Source organism: Micropterus dolomieu, linkage group LG20 (genome assembly GCF_021292245.1).
Source record: "Micropterus dolomieu isolate WLL.071019.BEF.003 ecotype Adirondacks linkage group LG20, ASM2129224v1, whole genome shotgun sequence".
NCBI classification, from domain to species: domain Eukaryota; kingdom Metazoa; phylum Chordata; class Actinopteri; order Centrarchiformes; family Centrarchidae; genus Micropterus; species Micropterus dolomieu.
This window is the reverse complement of record NC_060169.1, coordinates 33,135,652-33,161,678: the sequence shown is the minus strand read 5'-3', so window position 1 is coordinate 33,161,678 and position 26,027 is coordinate 33,135,652.

Below are 26,027 nucleotides of genomic sequence, written 5' to 3'. Positions count from 1 at the left end.
TTGGAAACGGGAGACAGAGAGAGAAGAGTCTCGTAAAAGAAACAAACAAAAAAACTGAACACGCAACGACAGAATGCCAAAGCGGTCCGAGGAGATGCTCATGGATCTGTGGATGTGCTTGCTGCTGGTGTGGATTACTTGTGCTCCATGCGTGTCTATGACTCCTATCATAGGCCAGTCCAAAAGTACACAAACTGGTGGGTCCGCAGCGGTGGCGAGCGGTCTTGGCGAAGGACAAAGATTACTGAGCCGTGCCAAGAGAGGATGGGTTTGGAATCAAATGTTTGTGCTGGAGGAATTTTCTGGACCTGATCCAATTCTAGTTGGCAGGGTGAGTGCTGTGATTGTCAGCATTATATTAAGCTCGCTTATCGTGTGGAAACATTAATTCGGCCATTTGAATGCTCCCTCCATTTTTTTTTTTCTTCCCATGGGCAGTGGGAGGGTTTTAGTTGTCAAGGGGAAGCAGAGATATGGGGACGAGGGAGAGGGAGGCGAAGGGGGGATCACAAAATGCTTTTGGAAATAATTAAACTCCCATCAAATAATGGTGGCAACATTTTTTGTTGTCTTGGATGTCCTTGAGATCCAAGATATTGTGTAGCAGTCACACAGATCGTTATGTTGCATGTATACCTCTTCCATACAAAATACAGATGCAGGATCCTTTATTTTTTGTTATATTTGATTTAATCCCCCATTTATACATACACCCACATCTTCCTGTAAAGGCATGATTTACACAGTGCGCATAACATGGATAAGCGAGGGCTATTTTAGCTATGGTTAGTTTTTCCATTGCGGCTCTGTAATGAACAGAACTGTGGGCTAATCCTGCGGCTAAGGGCCACCTGCTCCCTGGCCTATGTTGAAGTGTCAGGCAGGTTTCAAGGGAGGGGAAGGCTGCTGGCCAGCCCAGCCAAAGCAGCTTGTTCACAGCTCATTGCTGGGACTCACCTGGGGAGAGTCAGCCTGGCAACCATGCGCGCTTCCCTCCCCCAGCCACTCTGGCACGGACAGGAATGCAGGCCATCAAGCATAATATTTGATCTTGTTCAGTAATAGCTTTTGCAAACAGTGTTTTGGTGCCTCATATTTGATAATTGGTGGGTATGCCTTACTTGTTTATGACAAATTGCCATTGTAGTGAATTGAATTTTTTTTTTCAACCCCTTAGACATGGCACCTGATGGCACTAAAACAAAAAGCTGGTTCCATATTTTAATTTTTTTGCACAAGAAAAATAAGTGACCTGTAGTCCAAGTAAATACTTTCACTTCCTCTTGTTTTTTTCCATCCCAAGCATTGTCATATGGCTGCATCAATTAAACATTTGCCACCATGCGGGATTTGCACCTGTGTTTTCTAAATACCATATGAACACAAAAATGCTGTTAAGTGATGCATTAATTTTTCAAGTGAGTCAATTAGGCAGCCTCTGCTGGATTCGACAATGGCTGCTCATCAGAATGCTGAAACAAACAAACAGTCACCAGGGCCACAGTGACCATACGTAAGCTTGTAATCTAAAGGTTGGGCTGTGAGATGTTGAGAATTAAACATTTGACATATCATTTGGCAAACTGTTATATATTTATAGATATTTAAGCTGAAAATAATTCTTAAAGGGGGGGGGGGGGGGGGGGGGGGGTCATAGCCAAAGCATGAACACTTAATGACAGAAAATGTGGATAACTCAGTTGTGATTCATAATTCAAAGCACACACATACTCTTGTTCAGAATATTGTGCTGTGTTCCTCTGGCCTTAGAGTGAAATCCTTTTTTGTCAACAGAAGATTGGTGGCACAAAATTAAGATGTGTTAGCCAGTCCTGAAGGATGCTTTAAACACCTCAGATAATTCTTTGAAACAAACTTTACTTTAGGGAAGGTTAGTCATAGGTATAAGCATCTTCCTTTTGAAGGACATGCAAGGATTGGGCATGGGGAAGGGGGGCATCTCTGGGTGAAGAAGAACTCAGCTTGCCTTGCGAGGCGATGATGATGGGTTGTGTTCACTGCAAGGTTAAGTGCTCATGAGTATGCCTGGCAGTGCTAAGATAAGTTCTATGTTAAACCAAAATGGCACTGTATTGGTTTAATACTATAAATCTCTATCCCCTTCAGTCCCTGTGTCTCCTTTTCTTCCCGTTTCTCTGTTTCTCACACTTAATTAAAAAATGAATCAAATGGGTGGGAGGTGTGATTCAAATGGGTCACACAGCTCTCTGTGTATTTTGCACAATTTCCTCTGCTGTGTGTCAGGCCTCCTATGTCTGTGGTTGTGGACCTATTATCAAGGAAGTCCAGGCAAAGATTGGACTCTTTCCATCCCATAGTTTTGTATTGTTGCACTCAGAGCTTTAATTATAAGTGTATCCCCAATCGTTGTCTGCGACCGGGCTCGCCTCAACTATACCGACATTTGAGTGAGAGACAATGTTTGTGAGAGGGACAGAGAGAGATTGTGCCATCGATTTTTAACTGTGTGTCATTCTCTGTGTTTTTTTCTCTCAGCAGAGACTATTTGCATAAATGCAGGAAAGCAGGGGGAGGAGGGTTAGGAGAGGCGGAGGTGTGGAAGAGTGAGAAGGACGGCCACAAGGCGTGACAGCACCCTTCCCTTTTGCTGTTCTTCTTCAGCGCATCGTTTCTTGACATTGTGATTCACTGAGCGGAGCTTTCGTCAGCCCCCGTCAGTCCCGTTGGCGTCGAGGGTGGCAGACATGCAGTACCTGTTAAAGTGAAGCAGGGGAGACAGCTGTGAAAGCTTGTTGCTCGGCTGTAGCTTAAAACGAACACGGTGTTGGAAGGGATTTTAGGATTACTCATCATGAGCCAGGGACTGTTCAGAAATAACCCATCATTAAGAATAGAAATAGGCAAATGGAGTGTGAAAGTAGATAGGCTTGAAAGTATCGCTCACATGGACTGAGCAAGGGGACGCGCATTTGCTCAGTGTTGACGACGAGTGGGAGATACCACTTCAACGAGTAAAGACTCTCATGCAGACCCCTGGAAGGCAAACAGAGGCTAATTTTAGGCAAAGCATCTCTTGATTTACCGTTGTGCCTAATGAAAAAGTGTAGCCTGGGTTTAAAAAAAAAAAAAGAAGACAGTTCTGTCTTAATCTTGTTGAAGATCTTTCTTCATTTCTGCATGACGCCTATCCAAACATTCTGCGATGTCAGCCATGTTTCCCCAACATTTTGCCTCTTTAATCAAAGCTATTTCAATTATTCAAACATACAAAGAAGCACCTCATTTACATCAGGCCATTAAAGGCAAAACATTGCCTTAGAACAAAAGACAAACAGTGAACAAATTGCTGTGTTTGCTCCAAAGAGAAACCAGACTGTGTTCCCTTTGTAGCGTGAGGCAGATTGATGGCATTTAGCACTGGAATATCTCACAGCCTCAGAAGTAACTTTTCTGGACTCCTTCATGGCGATCATTTAGCATATGGTGTGTGAGGATTGATAATGATGGATTCCAGTCGTAGTTTGTAGTGCAGATGCGGTAAATTGACTGGTCCCTCATCCCATTGTCCAACACTTTTATTCACCACAGCTTTGTATGTGTTTTTGCTCAAAGAGAATTGATAATCAACCATTAATATTCATCAATTCAGGCTGAACTGCAAGATTGAATGGACTGACAGTGATGCAGAGAAAGAAAAAAAGGCTTTGATTATTGATTTGGCAAAGAAAGCGGATATGTTCAGTAGAAAAACAAAATAGCTTTGTCTTTGTATGTGCTGGGGGAAAGAACCACAAGCTTCATTCTTCCAAACAAGCTGTTTGACAGGATTTCCAACAAGAAGAGCCACAGTAGCATCAGATTGGTGGTGTAATTTAAGTCCACAGGGTGTTTTGCTAGAAGCAGAAGTGATATTCTATAATAAAAGTGATGTTTGCTGTGTTGCTGCCCAAAATTGATTTTTGATTATTGAATTCTAGTACTGACTTGTATAAAATGGTTCAGTCCTTCTTTCTTGTTTTACCGTTTAGTGGTACATTCAGGTGAAACTGGTCAGAGATATCAGCTTGGATTCATTGGTTCAGTTTGTTCCTTGGGAGAAGCTGCTGCCCTTATATGTATTTATTTGCTTACCGAATGGTGTACTCCAGTAAACCATCTCTAGCTGGGATCGTATCCCAAATTCAATTCAGACCTTTTTTTGTTGTTGCTTTTGTTGCTTTTTGCACTTTGGACTGCTAGTACAAGATGTGGGACATCAGTCTATAAATACTGATGCAAGCTACTTCTGCTCGGCTGGATTGCCTCTCGTCTCTGTCCCCCACCTCCACCTCCACCCCTCTCTCCCCCCTCCCTCTCTCTCTGTGACGGGGTGATTATGGAGAGAGTGACTCTTGAGCCCAAGTAAGCTTGCCTCCAGGGCAGATGGGGTGTGGTACAATGACATTGTTAAATTTTCTCCAAGTGTTTGGCTTTGGTGATGTGAGGCAAAGCTAAGGCAAGATTGAGAGCTGAATGCTGCCGCCAGAGCCGCCTGAGACTCCCTGGTCCTGCTAGAGGCCTATCTGGCTCTGGTTTACAACAGATCAGAATTTGATCCCCCTTCTTGACATTGCCCTACCGATGTGGTCTCTGATTAGCGGGGATCCCCCCACCTTAATATGCATTCACCCGGGCTCCAACAATTGAGCGGATATCTGGCACTGCCTTTGATTGATGGATGAAGAGTGGGAGTTAACGAGAATATTAGCCGAATTATTGCCAGTGATTGATGGCCAATTTGACACATAAATTATAAGCATTGGCTCGGATATAATAAATTCCGAAATATAGCCCAAATTAGACACAGGTTCCAGTGCCATAGTGAGAGGGTTGAATCAAAATAGCTGTCATTAAACCCAGGAAAGGAAAGCCTATCAATGTTTGTTGGACTTCATTTCATTCCATTTGCTTTCTCACACCCACAACAGCTCCTGGAATGCAGCTCCATAATCTCTCTTCAGGCAGCACCACAAAGATCCATATTGAGCTGCAGTCTAGCGGCAGCTCCTCTGTCTCCCAGCCCTTAGATCTCTATTCTCTCCTCTTGTGTAATTTAGAAATAAAAAAAACATGCTAACATGCCTGTGTCCAGTGCTTCTACCTCCTTTCCCTGCTCTGTTCCTCTTTTTCCCCGAGGATCACCTGTACTGTATATCACTAATGCCAGCAGGGCCATTATATCAATGGGCCATGGTCACAGTCTCCCTCTTCCTTTCCAATCTCTCCCTCTGTCTGTCCCTCCCGGTCTGTAATAAAACACTGGGCCCAGCGGTGGCTCTGATAGAGCTGTGGGATCACATTAGTGCTGCCCTCGAAGAGCTTGACAGGTTGTCTATGGCTTTGTGTTGTCGTCCTGGTTCCCATTAACAGGCTGCGTATGTGTATGTGCATGTGTGTGTCGTACAGTAGTCCATTTGGGAGTGTTATAGACTAAAATGAGGAGAGTGGACACAGGCTTGGATGAAGTATATTTAGACATGAGCGTTATGTGTGCAACAGTAAATAAAGTGTGTCCATGAAGCTTTATAGCTGGTGTATCTTTGTAAACATTTGCTGGGCTGTCAGCACAGTCATATTTATGAAATATTTCTCTCTAAACTGCTCTATATGTGTTTTGAGCAGATATTGCAATCTGAAATCTGTGGTATTTCAGATTTACAGGTGACCTCATCCTCGCTGGCAGTATTACTTTTCCAGCAAACATATCACCATTGCTTGAATCTTAAATGTTATTGCCAAGAGATTTTGTTTTTACCAGCCTGTCAGTGGTCATTTAATAGAAGTACTGTAGACTTTGTTCAAATGTTACCAGCGGCAAATGTGTCATTTTTGAAATATCACTCATAATGTTTCCCTCTTTACGTCTTTCTAAACACACCCACACACATAAACATGGAGCATACACCGCTCACTGCCTTTCCTCTCACATACCTCACGTACTTAGCGGCCGCTCTGCATTAAATCACATAGTGTATTTTCTCCCTGTGTATTTTCATAAGGGAGCTGAAATCATGTTTCAGTTCAGTGTATCGCAAGGAGGCACATGACGCGCCTCGTCCGCGATCCCTGGAAGCTCTCTTGTGTACATGCATCAGCTGCAATTATAAATTAACAGGAAAGCACATCCATTCACACGGCTTCAGAGTCCCTGAGCAAAATAACAAACTTGCTGCTATCACTCACATCTGTGGCTCAGCGTGATTAAATCCATGCTGTACAGTGAGTAGCTCACGTGGGGGCCACTTTCCTGAGCCTCTACATCAGTGCTAATTCATAGCAAATGGCCCCTTTATGGTTTCACCTTGGACTGCGTTGTTGCGATTAGCTCTCTCCCGTGTCAGGGTTTGTCAGTCAGCTGTGTCAAACTCTTCCAGTTGAAATCCGGAAAAGTCTGACTCTCCCCCACCCCAACCCCCACTTTAACTGCTTTCCTTCCCCTCTTCTCTCATCTCCTCTTGCTTCCCTCACACTCCCGGGCTCACAAGGCTTGGCCTGGGCTGGCTGTGCGGAGGTGGAGCGCTTAGCAGGCCAAATCATCTGGCACTCTGCCTTGAACTTTGCTCTAACTAATTTATTGGAATTAAAGAGGTTCACCTCAGATGTTTGGCTTGTGTGCTGCTTTGGCTAAATTAGTCTAGTTTATTTTCAAACTAGGGGATTTTGCTTTGTTTGGATTATATCTTTTTCAAAGCGTCAAGAGATGCACATGCAATTTAACAGTCTTAAGCCTCTTGGTCTTTGTCTCGTGCTGACATTTAAACGATTGTTGATTTCTTAGAGAAAAAACAGGCCTGTGGATAATCATATTTTCAAAAAGCAAGGATAGACAACTAAATTAAGGCAACATTAAAGAGCCTGATGTCGGACATTCTGCTTACTTATCAATCTGGATGGGTTTTCAGTGAAAATGCTGGCCAAGCAGGAGCAGTAAATGAGGTTACAAATATTCAAATCTGATTATTTAAATCAAAAGATTATGATTATCTGAAACCCGCTAATTGGCCCTTGCCTCTGACATAGTAGTTGTGGGCATAAGTCACAGCAGCAGCAGTAGCAGCTAAAGATTCCTGCTCCCTGTGCCAGTGTACTCTTGTGGGCTCGATGTTTGGCTCAACTCCCCAGGCAGCTCCTCTCCTATGGATAGAACCCAGTGTATGTGAAATGCTGCAGGCGTCTGCAGGCGGCTTATCCCTGTGCCTCTGCTCCCATACACGTCCCATCAGCCAAACTGGAACTGCCGGAGTAATCTTGTTAAGAATGGATGTTATTATTGTGGGAGTGGATGTGCATTTGGCTTCACGGTTAGCTGGGAGCACACGTGGGCTGGAGCAGGAGAGACAATGGGGAGGGAGTTCTGGATCAGGGGGGGGAGTGAGTGCCTATTTCTGGCACTTAAAAGATGACAGTCCTCAACCCTCTTCCTCCGCCTCCTTACTTTCCTTCCTCGGCCCTTCCCTAGCTCCTCTCTACCTTCCTCACCCGCCGCATACAACATAATAACAACAAAGCGGCTTCGGTAAACAGTGGATGTGACATTTACTTGGAGATCGGTGTCTTCACCTATAACAGGTATTAAAGATGATGATTATCATCACGGCTGAGAGGATGGCAGGGGGTTGCTCACCTCAATCACTGAGTTGACAATAAAAAAAACACACAAGAAGAATCAATGGCTCCGTCCTTTGCTCTCTTCTCTCTGTCAATGCAACCACTCCTAACTCTGGTATCTAGGTGCCAACAGACTGTGGCTTTGACCTTTCTCACAAATGAATTATTTTGGTTTAATGATCCCTTCTGCAGAAGAACAAAAAGATAGCTGAAATAATAGCCAAGGGAGGAGAGGCGAGAACGTAAAAGGGCAGCACCCACACACACCCCATACTTTATTCTCCGACCTTACTTACGCTCTACCTGTGAAGACACACACCTTATAAATGAATTGACTTCAAGAGAAAATACACCGGATCTAACAAGCAGGTGGTGATGACAGAAACCCATGCTTCATTGTGTGTGTGTGTGTGTGAAAGTGACGCATTTTTTTCTTTCTCCCCTCCAATGTTTGAGTAGGCCTAATTCTTCTTTTTTTTCCGTCCGATCAGATGAAGGGGAGGGTGGTGTGGAGGGGAGGGGTGGGTGAGGGGGTGGGGGGGTGGTAGATGCATGAAAAATTCAAAACGTTATAATATAAAATCCAGATGAATCATGAATGCTTAATGGGAATCAGGGCTGAGCGTGCAGGATGTTGAAATTGTTCTCAAAGAATCCCGTATGTGCGTCGCCTGCCAGCGCATCGTGCACAACGAGGGACACGCCGTGTTACGTTGCCTCTCTCAGCTGCTCCCTCTTCTCTCGATGGCAACGAAATGAGGTATTGAGGGACTCTGAATAGAGGATGCCAGAAACATGTGAAAAGCTTTTAGGGGGTAGAGTCCGTCTGTTTTCGAAGTCTGGCTAATTGCCTTTATCCTTGCCACAACTGCCTGTTGTTGTGCTTGTGGATTGGACATGCACCGATGGTCTATCTGATGAAATATTAACAAATCTTTGCTAACACCCGGTCTTCTCTATTGTGTTTTAATGAAAGAGTCCCAAGAAAAACTTCTGCCATTATGAATAATAGAACATCCAATTAGTGTAACATCGTCGCAGATGAGTTTGATGAAAGACTGGACTCGTGTAATGTTGGAGGATTGTGAACATTTAGTTAAGCTGTCAAAGTGTGAATGTCTTAGGGTTGTGTAGGTTGATTGACTTGATGATGACATCATACAAGATTAAATCCTGTGGAGTGCTTTTATTAAGAATTACGAACAAGGAGGCAATTCTTAACAGAATGTAAAGTTGAGCTTAATGAAATTAAACTAGTGTTGTGCTCATCCCACATTATGCAGAGGAGGGGGTTTCGCTAGTGTTAGCTGTTTCCTTTTCATGGGTCTAGTTGTGATGGCAAAAGACAATTCAGAGTGCTCAAACAGATGGGACTAAGCAACGGCTAACAATATATGATATAACAAATTAATTTTACTTACTTTTTTTATTAACTGCTAAAAATTATAAAGGATTTCAATAAATCATATGTCATGCATCCAAGTGAATTTGGTATAAAGAAGGCTTACCATTTTCTAAGCTTAACCCTGCTCAGGGTCACAGGGGGCTGACACTCAACTCAGTGTGAGAGTGGGCAAGAGGCGAGGTACACCCTCACAGGCTGCCAATCTATCACACATTGAGACAACACTTTCACACTTACATTCACATCTACAGGCAATTTAGAGTTTCCAGTTCACCAGTTAACCTGCGTGTCTGTGGGCAAACATAGGAAGACCATGCACAGCACCGCTGCGGCGTCTTCATTAATTAATGTTATTTTTTGGATAAGTCTTTGCAAATATACTTTATGTAAATTCTAAAAGCAGCTGAATGACAAAGGAAAAGTGAGATTTGTTATGCACTTGTGCGATTATGAATGCCATTTGTGTAATGCACTGAATTGAAATTCCAAAAATACAACACTGTCAATAATATTCTCCTTTGAGAAATAATTCTCTTTAAGTACTGAGCAGTGAAAACAAGAAGTGTAAAGATACTTTTTATTTCACGAAAATTAGGAGCTGTGTCTTGGAGGGAAACCCCCTCTGAGTCTCATGAGATGATTCTTCTGCTGCTTCTTCTCCTCTAAGCAGAGGAACTCTGCCAAATGGCACAGTGCCCTTTTATGTTACTTTCTGTGCTTTATCTGCGTCATGGAGCCACGTTGCTGCTGTTAGTTGATGAAGACAAGGAGCAGCTGTACTGAGGCAGCAATATTTTAATGGCTCCACAGATCCTTGAATGGTTTGTCATCGGGGGAAACGACCTGGGCCAACCCCAACACCATTGTAGCCTCCATCTGGATGGAAGTAGTCACACAGGTCCTCATTTCCCTCCATCTCAATCTGTGCAGCACTCCCAGTGTTTACAGAAGTCGGCGCCTGCTTGAATCACTACTTGCCAAGATGTGGCATGTTTATCAGTGTCTCTCTCTGCACACAGTAACACCCAGGCACATAAACACAGATGCACATGCAAACAAACACACATTGTCTATGTGTCTCATTGAGTGGCCAGATAAGAAAACATGACATTATCTTTTTGGTAAGTCTGTGTACCTGTGCATTCACACAAGTGCGTTTGTGTCATTGTGTGTGTGTGTGTGTGTGTGTGTGTTTGTGTGTGTGTGTGTGTTTGTGTGTGCACCCATTGTGTGTGCAGTCAAAATGCTAATGTCATATCTGTCTTGATGACCTTTTCTTCTTTGTTGATGCTTGGTGTTTTTATAAATACTGTGCTGATATCCTGGGATGTGTAATTACCGCACCGCAGCAACACTCTGCCTCTTTATTAGTTTTCTGACAATGGCCTTCCTCGCCACCGCTGAGTGCTCTGTGTGTGTGTTTTGGTGTGTGTGAGGCTCTGTTCTGTTGACCTGTTTAGAAAGCTGAATCCTAAAGTACACTGGCAGTCCTCATAGGACATGCTGCTACTCACACGCACCTGAAAAAGACAATGTATATTGTGTGTGATGTTGCTTCTATTTATATGTCAGTTTAGCTTAAATATGGCCATAATATCCTATTTATTATCTAGTTATTCATCTACAGAAGCTTCTTATAAATTATCTCTTAATGGATCACATCTTGTCCGACGCGTAGGTGAAAATGGGATGGAACGATTTAACTGAGCAGATACCAGAGTGCTCTGTATTATTTAACAAATAACAAATACCAAATCAGATCAAGGTAGAATTTGCATCAGATGTCTCGAGCAGGAGTTTTGCACACAATATGTAACATTTACAAAGAAGAAATAGGAGTGGGATTCCAGCCTTTGTTGCATCACTGGTGTGCAGGGAAAATGCATGTCAAAAAGGTCTCTGTGCATGTGTAATGGGATCCTACTCTGCACCGGCTCAGCGTTTGTCGATAAAGATCACACTCCCCAGGTTCGACTCCGGGGATTAGGGCAGAGACCGTTTGATCTTGGTGGTTTTGCATAAAAATCACAAGTCTCCCGAATCTTGTAGAAAAGGAGCTGAGTTAGCTAATTGGAAGGTGCTGCTGCATGCTGGGATGGACAGACTGTAGATTCATGTACTGTCCTCAAGATGCCTTTGACAACGCTGCAATTACAGTAAAGTCAGAGTGCTGTGTTAATGATGCTTTCAGAGTGTAGGAAAGTAGACGGGTGTTTTGAGTCATGCAGCAATTGACGCCCTGTAACTGTGCTTTCAAAAAAAGCAAACACACACACACACTCAATATTGTTTACATTTGAGCGTAAATAGCAAAATATCCCCATCGCAGCAGGCAATCAGACAGGAAACTAAACTTATCCATCATCAAATAGGAGCTGTGGTCAGCCTCAGCATGGTGAAAGTGTATTGTGAGATTCTCTGCGTCCATATCGGATCCACATGCATCCTAAGCAGCCAAACGCAGCAAAAGAAGAGAGGGGTGTGCCGGTTACGGAACATAATTGCTACTAATGACCATTAGGAGTTTGGTTTTCATCCTCTAGGGGCCATAAAAAAAAAAAGGCCTTTCGTCTTATCAGTTGATTAGGAGCAAATAGACGGGGCCGGATCCTGCATATTAAGTAAACAGGGGGCTAAAATGGTGTTACTCTATCAGGGGAAAGCCTAATGGAGTAGCGGGGAGCTCATCCTCTGCTAATGCCTGAGCTCCAACAAATGGACAACTGCTCACAAGCCCCCGCTCCACTTGTCAAATATTGGTAGGATTTTTTGTCCCGCCAGTTGAAATTGTATCTGTAAAAAACACAAATGACAAAAAAAATTGTTCCGTCAGCTTGGGACTCGGAGTTTCCTGCTCCTAACAACAAAATGCTGTAGACCTTTGTGCTGCTCTGTGGTAAAGGCACTTGTGCTTTTCCAGCAGCGGTGCTGGTATCCAACTGTCAGCGATGGCAGCAAAGTTGTTTTTTCCTCTCCATGGATTCATTTGCATTATGCAAATGAACAATTGATATGGATCTTCTCCCCCCCGATGAACATTTTGCACAGCAATTTGCCAAGCAAGTAATTACTTATTGATAGAATGATATTACACAGGAAATTGTTGTATAAAATGGCAAACTCATCTCATTGAAATGGCGGCAAAAATAATAAGAATAACAATAATAAAATTAGAAATCATCAGTTAAATGGACATGAGTTATGAAGGCTTGCACTCATCACGGCTGTTCTCCCTGGGATCTCTTCACTGCCACCTGTGGTTGCACTCTGGGCTTGTGGCTTTGCATTTTAATTAATTCCAAACATTATTAAGGATACAAATTCACTGTCTCACTCAACTGCACGGCGCAATGTAGCTGAGCTGCAGGAATATCAGTAATTAACCATACTGTGATGGAATATTTATTCTGTGTTTGTGTAACCTGCATGTCACATTGTCTTGTGACCAGTGATAAAGCCTTTTTCTGGTCTTAACATGGTGAAACTGAAGAGCTGGAGAATGTTTTGTTTATAACAACAGTGACAGTGTATATCTCAAAATGGAAAAGGTTTATTTATTTAGATCGACATCCTGTTTTAAGTTGCACACGTGCTCAAGATTCTCTCTGTTGAATTATAAATCAAAGGCTGGTTTCAAAAACCTTAAGGCAACATCAAAACAACCAAGAAGAAGCAGCACTTCTACACTGTGACCTCTGCTAACCTTGAGGGATGCCCCACCTCCCACGTGCCCAATAACATGTCACTCAAGTCAATAAACCCATTAATATAACTCCAACCCATTAATATCACTCCAACAGCATCCAGCAGTGGTCAGTAGCAGACACATTAGACTTCTGTTTAATAAACTGTGTAATTCATAATGATGCATCTCACACTTATATTTACTTTTATCTATTTCCACCTTAATTGCAGAAAAAAATTATTTCTCAACATGTTGACACCATTGTTTGCTTCTGTGGCTCTAATACCGAGCAACCCTGAGAGATTGGCACCTGGAGGAAAACAGAAGGGAAAAGAAAAAAGGGCCGGTGTGGAGCTGCATTTTCTTCCTCAGTAATCGAATCCCTCAAAAGGGGTCCATTTTTCTTCATCTCCCCAGGTCCACAGGACCTTTAAACAGAGAAAGGCACCAAAAGAAGGCGCCATAGAACACAATTATAATTCCAATATAGTCTTGTAAAGAAAATGTAAACAGATAGCTAGGCTGCAAAGCTGCCCCCATTTTCCCAGAAGACTGGTAATAAAGTAGAAAAGATGTAATACTGGAAGAGGCTTTTTACCCCCTGTCCTTTTCTCACTCCAGAAATTGAAAAGTGTGGCTCTCTGCGATGACTCGGGTGGAAGAAGGAATACTTTGAGATTTATGAGAGATTTAAACGGGAGACAGTGGAGGGGCAGATTTTACCAGAGCCGTTAATGCAGTTTTGTAAATGAACTCTAATGCATGAGTATTGATAAGAATAACTTGTGCTCTGCAGTGCTGGTAGAGCCCTTCTTTCCAGTACAGTAACAGCATGTTTTGTCACAGGCTTAATTTCAGAGCCCTCCAGACACTGACAGGGGACACAAACAAGCTGCCGTCCCCTCCAGAAATCTGAACAAGAGCAAATTGGTGGCAAATTTTGATTTGTAAGAGCATGCTTTCATGTTGGCAAATCTTGAATTCTGCGGGCGAGACATTTTTATCCCTTTTCATAGTTTTCTCCTCTCTTGAATATTCAGTTTGTTGTGTGCTGTCTTGGGGGTAGCATTTGTTTTATGCCTGATTTTGTTTTTTTCACAAGTTTATTCTCCAATCATTTGAGGGCACAGGAAACAGCAATAGGCTGCTTATGATAATTCTCTGGCAGTAGTTGCAACTGTCCTAATAATAATTACTGTTAGGGGGATCTGCTTGGGTACACAGCTCAAGGGTGTGTGTGTGCATACAGGACAGAATGTCTTGTTGTTGCATTAATTCACAACAGTCATCATGATTTAAAACATCTATCATTTATTACCTCAGAAACTGTTATAAACACATCAGAGGTCAAGAGTGTGTTTTGTAAAATAAGCCAGAGGTTTAAATTATATTCTGTTATCATTTAGCAAAAAAGTTTACAATCCAATATTGATGGCCAAAGTCGGCTGTTGTTTTGAGCCATGAGGGCTGTATGGTAAGATCTAGAGGCGTGACCTTTAGCATTCCAGTGTGAATCCAATCTGGTAGGCTTACTCACTCAGCCTGGGAGAAGAGGCTCCCGGAGCCGGTTAGTGGGATGATTGTGACTTGCCGCGCAGTTTCCCACTGAGTGTAAATCACAGAAAGAACTGTACTTGTGTGAGTGTGCATGTATGAATATGTGAGTGCCCTCATTGTTGTCTGTGTGTATGTGTGTGAGAATCTCAGTTCGGGCCAAGAAGCAGTAAGGCCCGGCAGGCCGGGAAGGCATGGAGGAGGGGGGTGTGACAGTTTTGTGTGAGAAGGGGAAATGGCATGGTGCTGCTGAAGTTAGTCATCCGTCTGCTGTGACACCCAGCATGCATGGAAGATGTCCCTGGGACTCGGCAAGGCAGAGAGGAAGTGTGGCCGTGCTGAGGAGTGGGCGGCAGAGTGGAAGTGTCATCCTCTCTGTAAGTGTCACTCTGTCTCTGGTTCCCTGTCTGTCTCACATGGACGCTGTATCTTTGCTTCGCACTTACTGTCGCTTTCCAAATGTGCGACCACACAAACGCATTTTTTTACATTTTGTCGAACTGGTTGAAACCTGGGCTGCTTTTACACTTCTTCTATACATATATATATATATATATATATATATATATATATAGTCACAGCAAGTCTGCATGTCACTTGTAAAATCTTAACACCGATTGTTGAGAATGAGAGGATGCGGAAATTTGTAAATGAGAAGAAAACACAAAATGGAAAGCTAATGGAATAAGTGAAATGTCCAGCTTTTGCCATTCCAAGTGATGGTAGCACAAATGAAACTTGACAAAACCTGACCAAGCCTAAACACGGACAGTTCCACACAGTCACTATGTCTTGTAGGTAACGGTTTGTGTGGTGTACAGCTACACCACACCCATTGAGTTTTATCTGTGGTGAAACCGCAAAAAATTCAGGGTGCAAAATACACTCACATCCCTCTTGTCCAAAACTATAATTGTGATTACTGCCTTCCAAGGCAACTCTGTTGCATTACTTTTATACTTAAAAAAAGTAAAATGTTTTGAGTCCAAATTAGCTTTTCGTCTGCTAGAAAGTAAAAGTGTTTCACATTTTCAATGAATAGAACATTGCTTCTAATGTAATAGTAGACATTTTGAAGGGAGTGATCTACGTCATTGTGAGTCCTTGGGAGGCAGTATAGGACTAGACAGGGCAGAGATGTAAAAAAACATGTGGAAAGGACATTCTGAACATTAGTACTGTCAAATAGTATACTAATAAAACAAAACAAACATCATAACTTTCTGTCAGGCTTATAGTTTTATATTTTCTTATTTCCTTATTTTGAGAAAAAATATGTTTGTTTTTTTACAACCATCATGCATTAGGTGATGAAAACAGCAAGTTCAGTGTTCACATGAAGTCCGTGAGTAGGCTGCGGGCTTCACCTCAGCAACCAACACATACTACTCGAATTTCTTGGTTGCAAAGAACCGCGTCACCTACATTATTTTTGATTCTGAATATAATCTCCATATGATGATTATGAGGCAAGATCTGAAGTTATACAGGATATTTTTTTCTAGTGGAAAAAGCAATCACATCCTTTACTTTAGTAACAGCAGTACTACTACAGTGTAAATATGTTATTTGTAAAGTAAGTAGCTGCTGTCCAGTAAATGTAGTGAAATGACAAATGAGAATGTGGTGGAGTAGGGTTAGGGTATGTAAACTCACCCCCACCCGAACCCACCACCCTTTTCCTGCGTTACAAGCACTAGTTATTAATGGTGTTACCTTCAGTATCAAGTCTCTCGCAGTGGGTGACCCAGTTGGGAGAAGGAGAAAGACAAAGAGAGACTGAGGGGGGAGCCAGAGTTGCTCAGATTTTAATGGCTCCTCCTTGCCAAGCGTGGTCATGAGCCTCCAGTGCACAGACAAGGCCTAATCAAAGGCCCCACACCGTGTGAGTGACAGCATGAACGTTCATCTGCATACTGCGGGGAATTCTCCCAACTTTCTGATTTCTTCACAATTAAAGTGGGTGCATGAGCGGGAACGCACGCTGTGATGATTCCTTCCTCCTCTTTTTTTTGTCTCTCTCCTTCTCCTCTTTCCTCCCGTAAACAACACGAGTGCTTATCCCGTTCGCCTGTTTTGTTTGTGTACATTATTTCCCAACCCTCAGGAGGCCCAGAGGGGAATTAAAAAGGGAGAGAAAGAGCTGAGGAGTGAAAATGTAGAAAAGACAGTATGAGAAACGTTGCTGAGAGGAAGACAGAGCGTGGACAGCGGGAAAGAGCTGTATTTTCACACTCTTACTGTTTGTAGAGCTTTTTAGCACCCTGAGTAACTACACAATGTCTAAAAGTGATGTGCTGCTGCATGACAACATCTTTCTCAAATACGACAGTGTGACCTACCGCAATAGTGGTTGACCAACAAACTATAAACACAACTAGAATGATTTTTCATGCATAAAGACATTACAGTAGCTGGTGTTTACTCAGTGGCAATAGAGTTTCCTCTGTTTCTGTCTTTCTGCTATTACATATTTTTCACACTCACATTTTTTTTTTTGGGGAGGGGGGACTAGGAAGCAAAAAATTCAGCAGTATAAAATGTATTTGTCAGGTTTATACTTTCTATCTCCATTTCCCATCCCTCCCATTAGCGGATTGGTTGGCTCAAGTGCTGCTTCCCATCAAGGGAACAGCAAAACTCTGCATGAGCCAGAATGATGGAAATTACTTTTCTGGCTTCTTTGTGTGGCGCCAGTATAAGGCCAGGAGTGTATTTCAAATGTAATTGACTCTGGTACGTTCACAAAGGCAACGTTGTGTGTTTGTGACCAAAACGATGCACATTATTTCGCTTTTGGATATGGGGCCAAACTTTTCGCACAGCTATATTCAACCCCTTCCAAATTTCGCCTGGAACTAGTTGGCAATGTCATAATATTGGTTTTGTTTTATACCTGAGTCCCCCCTCCACCCCCAAAGTGACTCCCAAGCTCCTCCATTTGGCTTTGATGTTATTAAATGAAAAGACCTCAGGATGCAGGGAGCATCAAACTCGAGGGCAGCATTTGGGAACACACCAAATTCAATTTCTTTTACTGCCAGCCTAATGACGACAGTGACCTCACAGTGTAAATGCAAAGCGAAACTTTTATTTGTCATAAGAGATTATTCCCGATCCCGTGACGTCCTTTGTTTTTTCATCCACCTGTACCGACTGTGTAGGTCAATAGGTTTGGCCACCCCATTTCTGTGTATGTAAGCAATTTTGCCCGCGTCTGGAGCAACTAAATGGATATTGGAAGCTGGTCCTGGAGCCGAAAGAATGTTGGACAATGGTTGAGATTGATGAGTGTTTGGGCGCTTTCCCTGTGACCCCACCGCATCTGGCAGGAACAAAGTCAGGCAGGTGTGACAGCCAGCATCCATCTACTAGTCAGCTGTAATAGGGAGCGGGCATTTGTACAGGCACACAAACACACGCGCGAAAGGCACACAACAGCCTGTGTTTTGCACCCATTTTAGCAGGCAAGGATGCACACACATATCTGTCACACACACACACACACACACACACACACACACACACTCAAGTCAGTAAACGAGGCAAATAGGCACACACTCATTCATGCGCACACACATACACACTGACTAAGGAAAAAAAAGAAAGAATTTTCCTGGCAAGCTTCACTGTGTATCTTTCCAGGAAGGACTCGTTTTGCGATGCTGACTTCCCTCAAATGTCTGCGAGCTCTCATGTCCTATTATGGGAGACAAATGGCATGTTGCACTAACGCCGTGTCCCAACTCGTTAGCTCTTGACTTGACAACCATCGCAACATCTTTCATTTAACTGTGTCGTCTTACTTTGGTTGATCATGTGAAATAATACTCAGACAGCATATACAATTGAAGGTGTGGTGACTCCAAATCATATCTAATGAGCGTGGCCACTTTCTCAACAAAATGTCTGGATCTCTGGACCTCTTGAGAACACGTGAACACGTATGTGACTATGTATGAATGGCATATAATACACTGAGCTGAAATTAAGCCCAGCCTGCCCTTTAACAACAGTGTATGGATACAGCTTGTGTAATATTTTTAAAGAGCAACTTGACACCCCTATTTGTATTTAAACATAAATGTCAGATTTTTCACAGAATTTTTAGGGTGAAAAATGAAAAACTTTACAGCATTTATTGCAATAAATGCTATAAAATGGGACCAGGATCAATAAATTGTGTAACAAAGTGACTGTATGTGCAATTTACTAAAACATTTTGACGATTAGTATTACAGCAAAGAATGTGTTCCCTATAATTGATTCCTATACATATTATGTTATTATGTTATGTTTGTTTTGATAATTTTTAACTATATGGAGTTACGAATCATAAATAACCCTTGAATTTTGACAATTTTGAATTGGGACAAATAAAAAAACCAGACATTTCAAAGAGTTTTTGCACCAAACCAAAATATGAATAAAAAACACAAAATAACTGACCTTTCTTTTTCCGATGTTCTGTCAAAACATAAGCCAAAGAAAAACATTTAAGCCTTCAAAAACACAACATATTGCAACTTCAATACATGTTACACACCTTACCTGATATCTTGCTTCAAACATACAGGTGGACAAGCACAAATGTGTGTGCTCCTATTCCAAAATATGCTGGAAGTAAGTAAGTCAGACCTGTAAGCTGTATGAGGAGATGGTGGTGGAGGATGGTGACATTTAAGGAGCAGGGCCTAAACGCAGTCATGCAGGTTGTCTTTGCAGTGAAAGCATCTCTCAGCTGGGTGGTCTATGCCACCATTGTTAGAGTGCCTTACTGCGTCAAGCCCCAGGGTACTAACCCCCCCCCTCAACACACACACACACACATGTGCACATTCACCCACCACCGGCTCAGCCAACACCATCACCGTCACTGCTCCCGTCCCTTCACTGGCATGGAAAATCCCCCATGAGCCTCTTCTCTGATGTAAATCACAGGTAAGGGAAATGTGAGCCTGGCTGATGCACTGGCACTGTGCCGTGAAATCTCTGTTGACATTACCGACGGGCGATTCCAGAAAAAGACACAGCGAGAGCGGGAGAGGAGGAAGAGTGAGTGATAAAGAGGGAAAGGGAGCAAAAGAGACAGAGAGAGAGAGAGATGTGAGGAGACGTGAGCATTTCAGGGAGTCACTTTTGACTTTCTTACTTTTTCACTCACTGTCTCGTCTTCGTCTCCAGGATGACGGACTGAACTCAGTGGGCTGCACGCTTTCATCCCCAGACTCTCATTGAGATTTGGCATGTTTTAATGATTTTTTTTTTCCCTTTCTTTTATAGGCGGACACAGAGAAACTACCTGTTTTTACTGGTCTTAAAAAAGCACTTTTAATTCAGCCTCTGGATCTTACAGCTACAATACCCTCTAGGCCTAACCTCTTTTCTTACTTTTCTTTAGGTAACCTTTTAACAGACAGAGATAGATTTTTTCCAGCTCTGGTAGCTTTCTGATGTGATAGCAAGAGGTGGAAAGATGAACATAACTCAGAAATGAAGTGGAGCTAACAAGGGAAATGGGTTATGAGAGGGACTTTCCATACCCACTCCCCCTCTCCAAGCACCGAAGGGAAGACAAAATGACTTTTACTTTAGTGTATGAAAATATTTAGTTGTACTTCATCTGAAGTATTCCAGGAGGGCTTTGGTATCATTTCTCTTGCTACCTCTTGGTTTTGTGCTATTGGAGTGGTGCAACGGGATGTAAAAGTTGTCCCTGTTTAGCCAAAAGATATGATTATGTAAGCGAGAGAGGGCTTGGATATTTGTCTAATGTGGCGAAGGAAGGCTGGAGGATTAATGTGGAATGCACTCGATGGTCGCCCATGCGGGTTGACGGAAGGGATGAAAGGAACATGTCATCACTGTCCACCACATAAGACAGCAGAGATTACGCTGTCTCCTCATTCTTGTCTGTTTCCCTGCTCCTTGCTTCTTTGTTCTCCCTTTCTCCCTCCCTCCCCACCACCCCGTCCCCGTCTGTGTTCCAGACAGAGTGTGAAACATGTATAGTGGCATCATGACACACAGAAGGAGTGCTTGTGCTTGTAGCTGCCGTCCACTCCAAGGTGATCTGACATCTTAAAGCGATGCTCTGCGCAATTGCACATTCACTCAGACAAGCGTGTTGACGTTGCTGCCTAGCCAAAGGACCCCTCCTGTCCCCCCCTTTACCAGTCTGAAGCCGGCTGCCAAGTGCTTCCGCGAGGAGGATGGCTTAATTGTTTCTGCCACAGCCATGCCTCTTCTTCATTTTTCTCTCTTTCCTTCCTAATCCCAGGGACGGGAAAATGGAGCTGTTATTTGCATGTCTAATGATACTCGATATCACAGGCCTCTCAAAGGAGAAGGCACAGATGATTATTAATATAGCCAATGAAGCTCTCATTTATACTGCCTTTTGTTCTTGGCCTGAGCAAACACTGCCTTCCAATACCTGCCTTTTAAACGCAGTATCCCATAGAGAGATATGTTGGCTTGGATATGGAAAAATTACAGCAGATACGTGCAAAGCCTTTGTGTGTCTCCCTTTGTACGTTTGGACGCTGACATGAGCTACTGATGTACAAAAAAAATATTTTGTCAAAATAATGTAGCCGGTAGATGAGATCAGTACTACTCTTCTTAGATGTCTTACACATTCAAGTTGTGATGCTTTTTTTGGCAGCAATTGGTCTCGCTCCATAACTTGCTCGTAAATCTTATAGACATCCTTACATTATATGGAGCAGATTTTGGCTTTCAAAGTTACAAAGATCACCTGCATTTATTGCACAGTCAATTGGACGTTATCTATTGATATAATAACGCTTTAGCCTGCAGTGCTGTTCTAAGAACCGGCCTACAGTAGAGACTTGCTACAGGACAAACAAAAGTGCTTAGCAAAAACTGTCAGAGCCCATTATTTCAGTTCCCATACAGAAAACTTACCATATACCTACAGGAACACCAGCAATGCATTCCTTTCCAGCACTGGCAGTTGGCATTGAAACTGGCTAATTTGCAAGGCTTCTCAGGTTGAGAACAATGACTTTGACAGCTTGAACAGGCACTGTGGAGTATATCTGCATTTTTCCACAGGAATAAGCCCCAAAGAATGGCTCTGGCACTGCATGTCTTCCAATTATGGAAATTTGCACATGTCTATATATACTATATATGAAACACCTTTTGAAACATGCTGATTAGAATGCAAAGACAATCAGAATTCTGACTCTTGTTCTCTGCCGGTTTATTCACTACCCAATCCATAGTGTCTCACATATAGTACAGTATGTACATGATTCAACATGTAATCTCACAATTAGTCAAGGCCAGTTTTCAAAGGTAGAAAGTAATGTTTTTATTGAAGTACTTTCCTGAAGAACAGTTTTCTGGTACCTCTTTTTTTCTTTAGTATTTCCATTTATTATTTAATTGTTTTATAACTCCACCATAGTTAGAGCAAAGATAACTGTAGATAACATTTTACATACAAAACCAAAGATCAGCTTATAATTTAAACAACTTTAACAGTTGAAAGTAGTTTAAATATAATATATATAGTATAATACATATAGCATAATCTTTTGAAATGTTTTTATCATCCTGTGTGATGAGTGCTTTTACTTTTGATACTTTAAGAACATTTTTCGATATTGTTTCTGTGCTTCTGACTGTACAGAAGAAAAAAACACGAACTTTCGCCCGCTACAGGTTTATTGTTTCCTATGAACCCCAACACCCTTCCAACAAAAATGTCAAAATTATATGAAGGTGTTATTTTTTTAATCAGATTTCATTTAAACCTTAACATCCTAATGGAGCTTTTAATATGCCCCACCGATGTACACGCTGATTTTGGCCCCAAAAAAGTCACCTACCTTCAGTCAAAATACTTTTGTACAGTTACTTACATTGTAATATACATTTTCAGTCTACACTAGCTTGGACTCATTTTCTGCTTTACTTTCCTAAACATAAGCGACAACATCTCCACTGTGAAACTCATCAGTTGGCATATGTGTTGTTTGTGACATTTAACAAGATCACAGGATCACGTGTTTGACAGATGAGTTTGTGATACTGATCTACATCCACACTCATTTACTCAGCGGTTAAACTATGAGCAAAAGAAAAAAGGAGAAAAAAAAAGAGCCTGTGAGAGAAAGAAAGAGGGCGGGAGGAGGGGAGGGTTGAGTAAAATGTTGAAATATGAATTACAAACCCGAGCAGCACCATCTGGACCGAGAAAACACACATCATAGTGGAGAGCCGGCACATTGAATTAGACTTGCTACGGGATCCATCTGCACCTCGTGAAATCAATCTCATTCCTTGATTTGATTAGGTCAGCCGCACAGAAGAAAGAGAAAACTGTTGTGCTCCTTGATTAAGCTTGTTTTCCTTTGCACCCCTCTACACAAACCCACCTTCGGCATGCTGTGTATACCGATGAGTTTTGGGCCCACAGGTAGGGTAATGACAGTAGTCGAGGTTAATGCTAAAAAAATCTCCCTCTATTTAACACTCAGCGTGTGCGCCACAGCCCCCGTAGCCAAGCTCATTTACACTTTTTCACGGCTCTCTCTCTTTATTGTTTAGAACATTTCTTTCTCTTTTTTCTATTTGTTTGTTTTGCTCAAATCACAGGTTTTCTTTCAGGCTTAATTCTGGCTGCAGAGCTCTTCACAGGACACATGTGGAGTTGCCATGAATTGGACCAATGCTTTATACCAGAAGCCGTGTTTGTTATTTACCTTTGTTTTCTGGCATTGAGGGTTGGTGTCACACACACACACACACACACACACACCAATGAATAGACTGATTGTCTAATGCTCTCTTGTTGTAACAACAGCATGTAATGAGCAGGCGGCAAAAATCTATACTGAAGATTGTTTGCATACAATAGGTCACTCTGGAAGTGAGAGCTGACAGCCTGGATCATTATGCAGAATTGTTTTTATTTTCTTATTTCCCATTCTCTCTTGGTGGTGACACTGTACCCCCCTATGATTAAAATGCATCCACTCATGCAAACACACTCACAAACAAAAGGCTTTTCATGGGTGGCTAAATCTAATTGTGTTGCCCTCTTGTACCAAAGGTAGCTGCTTTGACTTTGACTTATTCTTCAGAAGCAATAATCCGCCTGTGGCAGTGAATGCAACACATGTGCCATTGCTCAAAGTGCAGGAATGGACATAGAGCACATTAGCCCTGATTGACCTCGGAACACACTGCACACAAATCCAGCACAAATTGTCTTGTTTTTTTGTTTGTCTCATTAATTCAGGATTCTCCAAGAGGAAAATAAAACAGAATGAAGGCAGAGGGCGAACGCTTGCAGATGATTCAGTTCTCTGTCCAATAAAAGAAAAAAAAAAAAGGCTGTGTGGAGAAAGTGTAACAGTGGTAGTCTCTGCATTGATTGTAATTACTGTCGCTTTTCTGAGTGGACCTGGCTTCAGTTACAAACCGTCACCTTTGCTTGTATGTGGGTCATGACACCATCTCTTTCCCATTGTCTCAATAAAGAAAGAGTGTCCGCAGTGACAATAAATGATCAGCAATACATGCAAGGCACTTTTTGCCCTTTTTAGCCTCCATGAATACTGTGCTTGACGTCTCAGAAGAGTGATATTGATTATTGTTCTATTGCAACAGATGCTCACCAGTCCCCATGGATTTAATTCCTCTGTGGCCAATGCAAGGGAACAAAAATAGATAACCTACCATTTCTATTCTGAGTTATGGGAAAAATCTATTTGTTCACAAGAGACCTAAAAATTAGTGTATTTAAGCATTTACTTAACCCCTTAAATTTGGATTCATTTTATTATAAAAAAAAAATGAGGAGCCTTTAAATTTTCAAGCTACAATATTTCTGAATGAAACTTTTCATTTCCAATATTTAGGCACCATGGATGCTCACTCTATGAATTTCTCCAATAAAGTATGTTGTGGTTCACACCAGAAGGGAACTTTTCTGTCCAATTTGATAAAACGCTACGTGCCATGAGACAGACTGGAGGGAAAATGTTCCCAAGAATAGCTAAGTGTATCATATATCATGCATTGCGCCATCTGTTCCGTACATTCAAAATGTTATTGCAATATTTAGAATTACAGATTATTCATGTAGGTGTAATTAACAGAGTCAAAATCCAACAAATGGGAGGAAGCTACAATTAATTTTCAGACATGTTTGAGTAGAATCTATCTGGAGTAACTATTTAGGCTACAGTCGCCTAAGGCTGTACAGATGGGGGGAAAAAATGATAGCTCTAATTTTACCAGTTTTGGCAATGAATTACCCCCTGTTGATCCCTCATTGCAGTATGAAGCCCTCTTGAATGAATTCTTTGGATTCATTCTGTGAGACTGGGTCACATTGACCAGATGAGGAGAACTGGGCCATAAAAACTGAACTCAATAAAGATATGTTAACATCTGGCTTTTACAAGGTGCTGTATTAACTAGTCCACACACTGCATGGCCTTGGGGTTCCTATACATTTTACATAACAACATGCAATGAACTACATATTTAATGGGTAACATGACCTCCCCCCTTCCAGCATAATTACCTGGTCTGGTCTTGCAGCCTTGGTTAAACAAGTCTGCCATGTTCACCACATCAGGATTGCACCAAACATGACATTTAAGAGTAAACGCAGTGATTATTATTGATATTTGATGTATTGCTTCACTACATCTTTGCTATAGTTATTCTATTTACTTTTTAGATAATAAATTTAAAAAAACACAACAAACACTATAACATGCTTTAGATTAAACCAGTTGTTCCCAACTTTTTTGGCTTGTGACCGCTTACAAAGAAGCAGTGAGTAGTATGTTTCAGATGTGTTTTAGATGTGTTTTAGTTTTAGTGTTCAATTTATTTATTCCTTACTCCACATGTTCCAAAGGCACAGCCAGAAGATCTTTACTTCATTTCTTTTTGTCATAGCATCGCCTGCTTTGTAGTTAAACTCATCAAACTTAAATCCAGTGTGTTGTGTGTCTATGTAAGTTGTTAGTGCTAATGTTTTAGCTGTAAGCTGTAAGGTAAGATAGTTCAAGAGTTTGGGTTAGTTGTAACAACAATAAAAATTTTACAACCTATCCCAAGAAAGTGGTAATTGTATTTATGTTTTCTTTGAATGTCAGTATGTGTCTGGCACACACTAACCAATGTTTAATTGTTTTATTATTATTTTCAAATGTTATTGTGAGACCCGTAAGCTTCTCTGTGGGCCCATGAGTGCCATTTGTCTGTCACCACTGTGACGATGCAAGACAAAGAAGCACAAACACACACACTAATATTAATATGTGGTGCACATTTGCACATTTTGTAATTAACCCAGACTATGGTGTGAATTGTAATATCTCACTCTTTGTGTTAGAGTCTAAACCATGCATTTTCTGTCTATGCTGCAGAGACAACAGTTACACCATTTTAAAAAAGACACATGTAACTAGTTTGTATCACATTTTGAACGCATTGGCTTAAACAAGCTCAGAGACTCAGACAGAAATGTCAAAAATGTTACAACCATCCCGGGTCTTCCCTTCTTCTGCCACTACTGATAAATAGTATACATACTGTATGTGTGTTATGGTGTTTTCTCAGATTAAATTTAGCAAAAGAAGTAATCTCTGACCCTTACTGAGGACTAACTGAGGTAGAATTTGAAGACGGCAGTCTGACGTACTGTGTGCAGTCTGTTCCAGCAGACTGTAGCTGACAAGCTGCATCACAGTGACA